This window comes from Palaemon carinicauda, chromosome 28 (genome assembly GCF_036898095.1).
Source record: "Palaemon carinicauda isolate YSFRI2023 chromosome 28, ASM3689809v2, whole genome shotgun sequence".
In the NCBI taxonomy this organism is placed as follows: Eukaryota; Metazoa; Arthropoda; class Malacostraca; order Decapoda; family Palaemonidae; genus Palaemon; species Palaemon carinicauda.
Genome location: NC_090752.1, coordinates 96,596,388 through 96,606,387, shown reverse-complemented (window position 1 = coordinate 96,606,387; position 10,000 = coordinate 96,596,388).

The following is a 10,000-nucleotide window of genomic DNA, read 5'->3' as shown; positions in this document are numbered from 1 at the left end:
CAACAAAAGAACACTCAGGAGAAACAGTCTCATTCCAACCCAGCAGCAGCGGAGGAAACCCGAGAGTCCTCCAGGAGATAAGGAAAAAGTTTAAAGATATTGCTCTTCAAAGACTTTGCTCAAAACGTCTTCCGGGGCTTCCCTTTAGGGCAGTAAAGAAGGCCAGGGGGCCTTCAGAATCCGCCAGCGAGGTAAAGCTAGCTCAAGGGGTCTAAAGTTTTTCTGTGAGGTTCGTTTCCTGGAAGTAAAAAATATATCTTATCAGTCTGTACAATCATTTTAACTATGCATGTGTGCATATAACTATGCATATACACGTCGATATTTAGATACATACCAACAGTTCACGTATATACATATGTCTATAAGAAGATTTGCATATATAGACTGGCATAGAAAAACCACAAACATGCGTGTGGGAAGGACTTGTCTGAGGCCTTCGTCCTGCTGTGGACTACTTACAGGTGATGATTATGTATATATATATATATATATATATATATATATATATATATATATATATATATATATACCGTATATATAAAATCCACAAAGGATCAAGTTTCATACCAGGTTAGCCATCCCAATCAACTACTGCTGCAGTTGTTATACTTGCACCCCCCCCCCCCCTCTAAAAAAATCGAGATTCACTTGATGGAAAGTTATTTTTTTCCTTAATTAAGGAGAAATTTTACCTAAATTACGGATACCCTTCTTTTGAATCCAACGTTACTCACTCATTTGCTCATGTAGAATACTGAGAAATAAAACAGCCCTCATTTACTTCTCAATGGTATGCCCTTTTGCTATTATTGATTATCCTGATGCCTATGCCACATTGAACGTATTTTCTTCCGTGATTTCCAAGATTCCTCATATTGCTGTTGTAGGTTTTGTAGCAATAATCTGAGACGATTTGATATTTGTGCCTACGTGTATTAAGTGACGGCACAACTATCCACCTGCTAATCAGAGATTCTTAAAATAACGGATTTTGACATAGGAAAATATATTTTTTGGATGAGATAGCCGTGTCGTCCTGATGGAAGTTCCACATAAGGCAACTTTCTACTTAGGATATTTCTTCGAGTGATAGACTAGTGAATTTCACCAGAAGAGGTATCACAGAGTTCTAACCTCTGGAGAGAATATCCAGAGAAATATCTTCTTCACCCAAGGGGTTAACTACTGCACTGTAATTGTTCAGTGGCTACTATCCTCTTGGTAAGGGAAGAAGAGACTCTTTAGCAATGGTAAGCAGCTTTTCTAAGAGAAGGACACTCCAAAATCAAACCATTGTTCTCTAGTCATGGGTAGCGCTATAGCCTGTGTACCTAGGTCTTCCACTGTCTTGGATTAGAGTTCTTTTGCTTGAGGGTACACTCATGCTCACTATTCTATCTAATTTTTCTTTCTCGTGTTTCGTTAAAGGTTTTTAGTTTATATTAGAATATTTATTTAGATGTTGTTGCTGTTTTTGAAATACTGTATTTAATTTTTCCTTGTTTCCTTTCCTCACTGAGCTATTTACCCTGTGGGGACCCCTGGGCTTATAGCATCCTGCTTTTCCATCTGCAGTTGTAGCTTAGCAAGTAATAATAATAATAATAATAATAATAATATTAATAATGATAATAATAATTTGAAGCCAGCCCATTATGCAAACACCACTTCACACTCTCATTAATCGTTTTCATTTATCTCCAGCTGACTTTAGTTGTTTTAGTGAAACTCACCAAATTTTCAGCCCCAATAACTATCCGAATGAGAACACTTATTCCCAAATACAACACAACTTTTAAAACTGATTAATTGGGCTGTTGTTTACTTCTTCTATCTTACCTGGTTTATACAATCACCAATTGACCGCGGCCAATGGCCTTGCAGCTCAATACCTTGTACTTGTGTTGTAAGCACCAAAACATGCACACTAGCGATAAACTCCCTATTATTATTATTATTATTATTATTATTATTATTATTACTTGCTAAGCTACAACCCTAGTTGGAAAAGGAAGATGCTATAAGCCCAAGGGTCCCAAAAGGGAATAATAGCCCGGTGAGGAAAGGAAACATAAAACAATAAAATAGTTTAAGTACAGTAACAATATTAATATAAACATTTCCTATATAAACTATGAAAACTTTAATAAAATAAGAGGAATAGCAATGAGGTAGAATAGTGTGCCCGAGTGTACCCTCAAGCAAGAGAACTCTATATAGTAAAGAGCAAGTGTCTGCTTATATATAATATATATATATATATATATATATATTCATATGTAGATAGATAGATAGATATGTTTATTTCCCGTCACGTTCAGCGACATTGCCAGGGATATAACAACTCTGTCTCTCCTCGTCCCTCGGGTAGGGGAGAGGGAGTAGTCATACCCTTGTGAGAGGAGCTGTAGTTAGGAAAGGCGAGAGAGTGGGAAGAGTTGAATTTGTGTGTGCGTATATATCGATTTGAATATTTTAGCCGTCATTATTGTCTGGTCGTGTACACTAGGGTATAAAGATTTAACGCTGGCCTTATAGATATAGGTAAGGGATAGATAAAGGGTTTATTGTATAATTAAATCTGGAGTATAAACTTTATAAGGTAGATATTTGGAAAGTGACTCTCACCTACTATTGTTAAGATACTTGATGGCAACAATTTTCTCTGCTTTTATCCAAAATGATAACTTAGCATAAATTATGTGACATTTTCTACGTGTCTGGAGGAAGCTGAATTTTGATATATTACAATAAAAAGAAAATTTAACTTTACATAGAAGTTTTTTGTTCGTCAACGAATTCTACGAAAATACTTTGAAGTCCAATTAGATAATTTGTGTAGGAAAGAGGCAAGGAAGTTAGGGAAAGACTTGTGGGCGAAGGATTTCAAATGTTTCATAAGAAATAAATGTGTTGTATTCATCCAGCTTCCAGTAGCCATTAGCGACTATTCATAAGTTGCACCGAAATATGATAGCAATTTTTTTTTTATTTACTTTATTCTAACTTCAATTTCAGTTATATTTGAGTATTTCATTTTGCACAAATAAACCCAAAAGATTTTTTGCTGTTACTGTTTAAATATTTTAATTGTTTATTACTTCTGTAGTTTATTTTTTCCTTGTTTCCTTTCCTCACTGGGCTATTTATCCCAGGAGCCCTTGGGCTTATAGAATCTTGCTTTCCCAACTAGGGTTATAGTTTAGCATATAATAATGATAATGATATAAATGAGATAAAAAAGTATATTACATCAAAATAAGATTAGCCGAAATGTGAAAAAGATATATATCATACTTTTTAGCATAATTTTCATAATTTATTTTAGCATTTACAACAATCCAACGTCCAATTACTAAAGGAAATCAGTCGAATCCGAATTCCAAGTAAACTTATTTTCCAAATATAGCAAAGAAAAACTCTAGATCCGGAACATTCTCATTTTTTGAATGGAACCCCGTCCCTGGCAGAGGTCCTGATTCACCATTATTTTCATCATTATTTCCACAATAGGATAAAGTATTATTGAGCCATATTTCAAAGGTTTCTGGCACCAACAGGGCCAATCTTTGAATCAGACAAAGACAGAGTTCCGGTTCTTGACAGCAGCAGTATTGTAGGAAAAGACTGATAGCCACGTGGGAGGTTCAGGTTTTTTTTTTTTTTTTTTTTTTTTTTTTTTTTTTTTTTTTTTTTTTTTCGTGCCGTTGTGATTATGGCTTCATGTTAACCTAAATTTTAGGTAAATTTATAATTCAAATAAAAACAATTCAACTGACTAAAGTCTCTTTTTAAAGTCTATTTATGAAAGATCTATTTTAATGTTGTCACTCATTTTAAGATATATTCTTTGAATTGATCATTACTCCTCTTGTAGTTTATTTATTTCCTTTTCCTGTATATCCCTATTGGATCTCTTGGCCGTATAGCATTCAGCGTTTCCAGCTAGGGTTGTAGCTTAGGTAGTATTGATAATAAGAAAAATAATAACTGACGTGACCAGTTGTGACCGCATTCGGCTAATAGATTTTGTACATTGTTTTTATAATCATGCTTTTAATATTGCACAAATTACCATGCTTAATAGAGGAGAGTTCTCACTTACTGCTTGCTATATTAGGTAGTATACTTTTATAATTGAACTTTATAACTAACTTCCATAAATGAATAAAGAACGGAAGCAGAGTAACATGCTAATGTAACATATATTTTTGAATACTGTGGTTAACATATATTAAACATATATTATTACAAATTCAGATGATACCTAAAAGGAGATATCAGATCTCTCTCTCTCTCTCTCTCTCTCTCTCTCTCTCTCTCTCTCTCTCTCTCTCTCTCTCTCTATCACTGAAAGAAGTTAACTCTTTTCAATCAGAGCATTCTTGCCTAAGTTGAAAGTTGATTAATAGAAATCTTTTGAGGAGAAGAGAATGGAAGATGAAAAATCTCCCCCACTCCTTTTACAACCCAGACCGGGTATAACTTCCTTGATGGGGATCTCCCCCAGTTTTATTTCTTCCTCGCGAGTTTTATTAAAAAGGTCAAGTCAACCGCTGCCTCAGCGATATTTCCTGTTTTCGATTTTAACGAGGTAACCGTTCTTTAGATTAGCCTTTACACACATTAAGGCTTTTTATGAGTGAATTAAAGACTTATCTTCTTGGTCGACTTCGAGAGGGTTTCTGCTTTTTATCTATTCGTGGTATTGTGTGTGTGTGTGTGTGTGTGTGTGTGTGTGTGTGTGTGTGTGTGTGTGTGTGTGTGTGTGTAGCGCGTGGTTGAGGTAAATGTTTTTATTTGGTGAGGAGTAATATGCATTTAGACATTTCATAGCTACATGATATTCGTTGACTTCGTAAAAAAAAAAGAAATTTTTTTATATTTTAACTTGTTAATACTTGAAGATTTTTTTTTTATTATTTAGCGATATCATAATATGTAATTTAAAGTCCTTTACCCTGACGCTCTGAGAAATAATCCCACAGTTATTTTTTTTTTTTTTCACTTTTCAGAAAATAATTCCTTTTGATGTCTTGAACCTAAAATCTCTTCAATTATTGATGAGAAAGTTTGCTTGATGTTATTCAATCTTATCAATATTGTGGATATTATAAAAATTTTTTACCATTGACATATTAAGGAAATTATTTTGGTGATTTCAATAATACAGTATTTAGCAATCTTGTGATTGAGTGTCAGAATATCTTCTTTATAATCATTGTTAATTTAATATCAGTTAAGACTAACTACTGTGTTTGTAAGATATTATTACCATAATTATTTTCATAATTGTCATTATTTTCATTGATATCCTTACAATTATTATTTGCTTTTGGGGAAGCCTATAGGAAACGTCCCTGTTTCGCGATCTGTAAGACGGGAGTTCGAATTCTACTCAAGCCCGATAATTTTTAGTAATGTCTGTAATCTCACCTTTGTTATGAGGTAGGGACGATGGGTTTGGGGGAGTCTAACTACCGATTTATCATCAGCCAATGCGGGACACTCCCAGGTCCTAGCTTGGGTGGAGAGCTAGGACCCTGGTCGGCAAGCTTGTATAGACAGTGACTAAACCACTTGGCCACGAAGAAAGATATAAGTCGATGACAATTCTTCTGTACTTATGCCTGTCGAATTTAGGTGTTTTGTACTTAGAATTGAAATCAACCCATCTTCACCATCGTAGCTAATTGGTAGTTTGTTACTTGAAAAACACGTCTAAATGTGCAAAATTTATCATTAATCGAAAGCCAAGTAACAAACTACCAATTAGCTACGATGGTGAAGATGGGTTGATTTCAATTCTAAGTACAAAGCACCTGAATTCGACAGGTATAAGTACAGAAGAATTGTCATTGACCTTTTATCTTTTTTCGTGGCCAAGTGTTTTAAGTCACTGTCTATACAAGCTTGCCGACCAGGGTTCGATTCCCGGCCGGTCACATGCTCTTGTCTTTGTGTGATTTCGCCTGGGGCTCTGATCCCGAGGTCGTTAAGAGAATCCAGACATTAATGTATCAAAAATTTATATGGCTTATTTGAATATGAAAAACACGTCTAAATGTGCAAAATTTATCATATATATATATATATATATATATGTATATATATGTATATATATACATATATATATATATATATATATATATATATATATATTATATATATATATATATATATATATATATATATATGTATATGTATATATATATAGATGTGTGTGTGAGAGAGAGAGAGAGAGAGAGAGAGAGAGAGAGAGAGAGAGAGAGAGAGAGAGAGAGAGAGAGAGAGAGAATGTGTTTGCATTTTAACCACTAAATGAAAAGCGAAAAGACTCCTTGTGAATGACATAATGAACTGGCGAAGAGAATAAAAATGCAAGAGCAATGTATTTATACAAGAATACTTTTGGAAATGACAGTAATGCGATAGAGACTATTCCATCTTCAGTATGCAATGTATATGTGTCGAAAAAAACATCTAAAAGTATATTTGTTTGAAGCGATCAGCCTAGGATAACTGTCTCGGGGCCATTAGCTTAATTCAGAGTTCTCTTGCTTGAGGGTGCACTTTGGGGCACTATTCTATTTTATTTCTCTTCATCTGCTTTTGCTGTAAGCTAAGGATAGGGGTTTGGGTGAGCCTATAAGTCTACTTTCTGGTAGTAGGTTGGCCAGGGCACCAGCCACCCGTTGAGATACTACCGCTAGAGAGTTATGGGGTCTTGACTGGCCAGACAGTACTACATTGGATCCTCCTCTCTGGTTACGGTTCATTTTCCCTTTGCCTACATACACACTGAATAGTCTGGCATATTCTTTACATATTCTCCTCTATCCTCATACACCTGACAACACAGATTACCAAACAATTCTTCATCACCCAAGGGGTTACTGCACTGTAATTGTTCAGTGCCACTTTCCTCTTGGTAAGGGTAGAAGAGACTCTTTAGCTATGGTAAGCAGCTCTTCTAGGAGAAGGACACTCCAAAATCAAACCACTGTTCTCTAGTCTTGGGTAGTGCCATAGCCTCTGTACCATGGCCTTTCACTGTCTTGGGTTAGAGTTCTCTTGCTTGAGGGTACACTCGAGCACACTCTCCTATCTTATTTCTCTTCCTCTTGTTTTGTTAAAGTTTATATAGTTTATATAGGAGATATTTATTGTTGTTACTCTTCTTAGAATATTTTATTTTCCTTTTTTCCTTTCCGCACTGAGCTATTTTCCCTGTTGGAGCCCCTGGGCTTATAGCATACTGCTTTTCCAACTAGGGTTGTAGCTTAGTAAGTAATAATAATAATAATAATAATAACAGCACCAAATGCCTAGCCCTCCTTGACCCTAGCTTGGATGGTGAGCGGCTTTTGCGCTGATCATATGTATATATAGTCAGTCTCTAGGGCATTGCTCGGTTAGCCAGGGTTTTGTTACATAGCTCTTCTTGTAATTTTGCACATCCATTTCAACTTTGCGTAAGTTTGTCTTATTGATTTGATCTGTATCATTCACCCAGTCAAGGAAGTGTTTTATTCAGGGTTTTGAGGAATAGATCATAAACTAACCTAATTTAGAAGTGGAAGCTACACGTACAGTTGGACACAGGAATTCCTGAAACAACTTGCTCTAAAGAAGTGCACCCAACCACACCGTTACTGTGCGGGGAGTTCCTGTGTGTAGCCACGCCCACCAACCATGCCATCTCTCCCTACACTATCTATTTGGTTACTCGTCGAGAAGTAAGGGTGTGACAGGGTGTACTTCTTTGTTGTGAGGTGTACCAGGGACTATTGTGTCCAATTGTACTTATTGTAATGCTTAATGAAAGCCAAGTTTGGCTAGTTTCTTTGGTTCGAGTTTCCAAGGAAAATAAAAATTTGAATGTAATGAGTAATATGGTGTCGTCAATCCTTGTAGGAATAACGCTGAATACATTGTAAAACATGATATGTAAAAGCTATTTGTTCGTTTGTCCCATAATGAGGTTTATCAGCAGTTAATGAAATACAAAGTGATATGGCGAGACAGCAAAAGAAACACAGAATGAGAGAGAGAGAGAGAGAGAGAGAGAGAGAGAGAGAGAGAGAGAGAGAGAGAGAGAGAGAGAGAGCACGATCTAGTAAATTCATTTGCCCACGGGTGTTTCAAATTCCCGAGAAAAGTCGCCAGAACTTCGCGAAATATCATTCCAGTGACATGGGCCCTTTGTCAAAGTCTTTCTTTGCCCAAGGCGCCGCGCGAGGCCCTTCTGCCTCAAACTCTGGGTTTCCAAAGTTACCGGACACAAACAAGGAGAGAGGCAGCGGTCAGGTCTCAGGACATTTGGGATATGAATGAGGGCGGTACGAAATGGCTTCACCTCAAGACAACAGATAAACTTATGGTTTATGCACAAGGGAAGTTTGGGGAGGGGGAAGTTCTCCAGGGTTTACAGATGGTTAATGATACAGAGAGAGAGAGAGAGAGAGAGAGAGAGAGAGAGAGAGAGAGAGAGAGAGAGAGAGAGAGAGAGAGAGGTAGTATTAATAAAAACAAATTTAATAATAAGGGCAATAGTAACAATAGCATGTATAGACTATGTAATGAGATAGTTATGAGCCTAATATGCAATGCAAATTTTTTAAAATTATATTTTCCAAGATGAATTAATAATTGACTGGGGAAGGTTGTTAAGCATAAACTTTATTTTTCACGCCTGATGGAACGGAAATAAAATACCACCACTAACACTATCTGTTTATTAATTATTTTCCAGTCCTAATTTAGTTATCATCTTCAGGATGTGAACAAAAAAACATTCTTTTCCACAGTGTGTAGGTTACGTAGTAACTCGATTTTCCAGCAATATTTGCTAAATATGTATTCCTCGACATTCTGAAAGTTATTTGGAGAGAGGTAAACAGTATTATAATCTCCTGTCCTGCAAAGCGGCTGTGCCAAAAACATGACTACTCGGTCTCTCCCCGTCTTTCTTTGTTGATTTAACAATAAATTTTATATATTTTGCTTCATTTTATTCAGTTTCATAATTATTCAAACATTGATCGTAATGAAAATTGATATTTTGTAAGACAAATATTTGCAAGTACCAAGTTTCGACCGACCGCAGAACGTTATTACTTGTTAAGAAAATGAAGTTTATTTTTGCAATAATCTGCAAAATGTTAATCTGTGAAGAAACGGATTTTCAAGTTTACAATAATAATAGTCGAGGTCAGAACAAACGTGACGAATGATAAAATTGCCTAGTTTTCGATTCATGTAGTTTATGCGTTAGCATATGAATATATTAACCATTTCATGATTATTTTTAGGTAGCAAGGCTATTATAGAATCCAGTATAAAGACGACAACGTTAACATTTAACATATAGGGATGTTATGGCTGATGTGGTAACGTTTCCGACTGGTGAATGCCAGACTGGGGTTCGAGTCCCGCTCAAAACTCGTTAGTTCCTTTGGTCGCTGCAACCTCACCATCCTTGTGGGCTAAGGAGAGGGAGGGCCTGGTTTGGGGGAGCCTATAAGTCTACCTGCTGAATCCTCAGTAGCCATTGCCTCGCCCTCCTTGGTCCTAGCTTAGGTGAAGAGGGGGCTTGGGCGCTGATCATATGTATATATGGTCAGTCCTGCTTTCTAGGGCAATGTCACTATCTCTTCCTCTGCCATTCATGAGCGGCCTTTAAACCTTAAAAAGAAAAACTTCCCACGGTATACCTTCTCACTCATAGCGCAAAAAAAAAAAAAAATCCATGTCGAATATATATCGGTAGAATTCAAAAGTACCATATTTTGGCGTCAGAATATATTACAATTTTGTTTCAGTACAAGGAATACATATTTCAGTAAAAAAAAAAGAAAAAAAGTGGCCTTGTTAGTGGTTTCTTTCCTTTTTTATACTTTTTACAATATTTGTTCCCTCTAGGTCAGGCAATTGAAGATTACCTAGTAAGGTTAACCTTTTTTCTGCAAATTTTTTGATTCTTCGGTCTATCAAC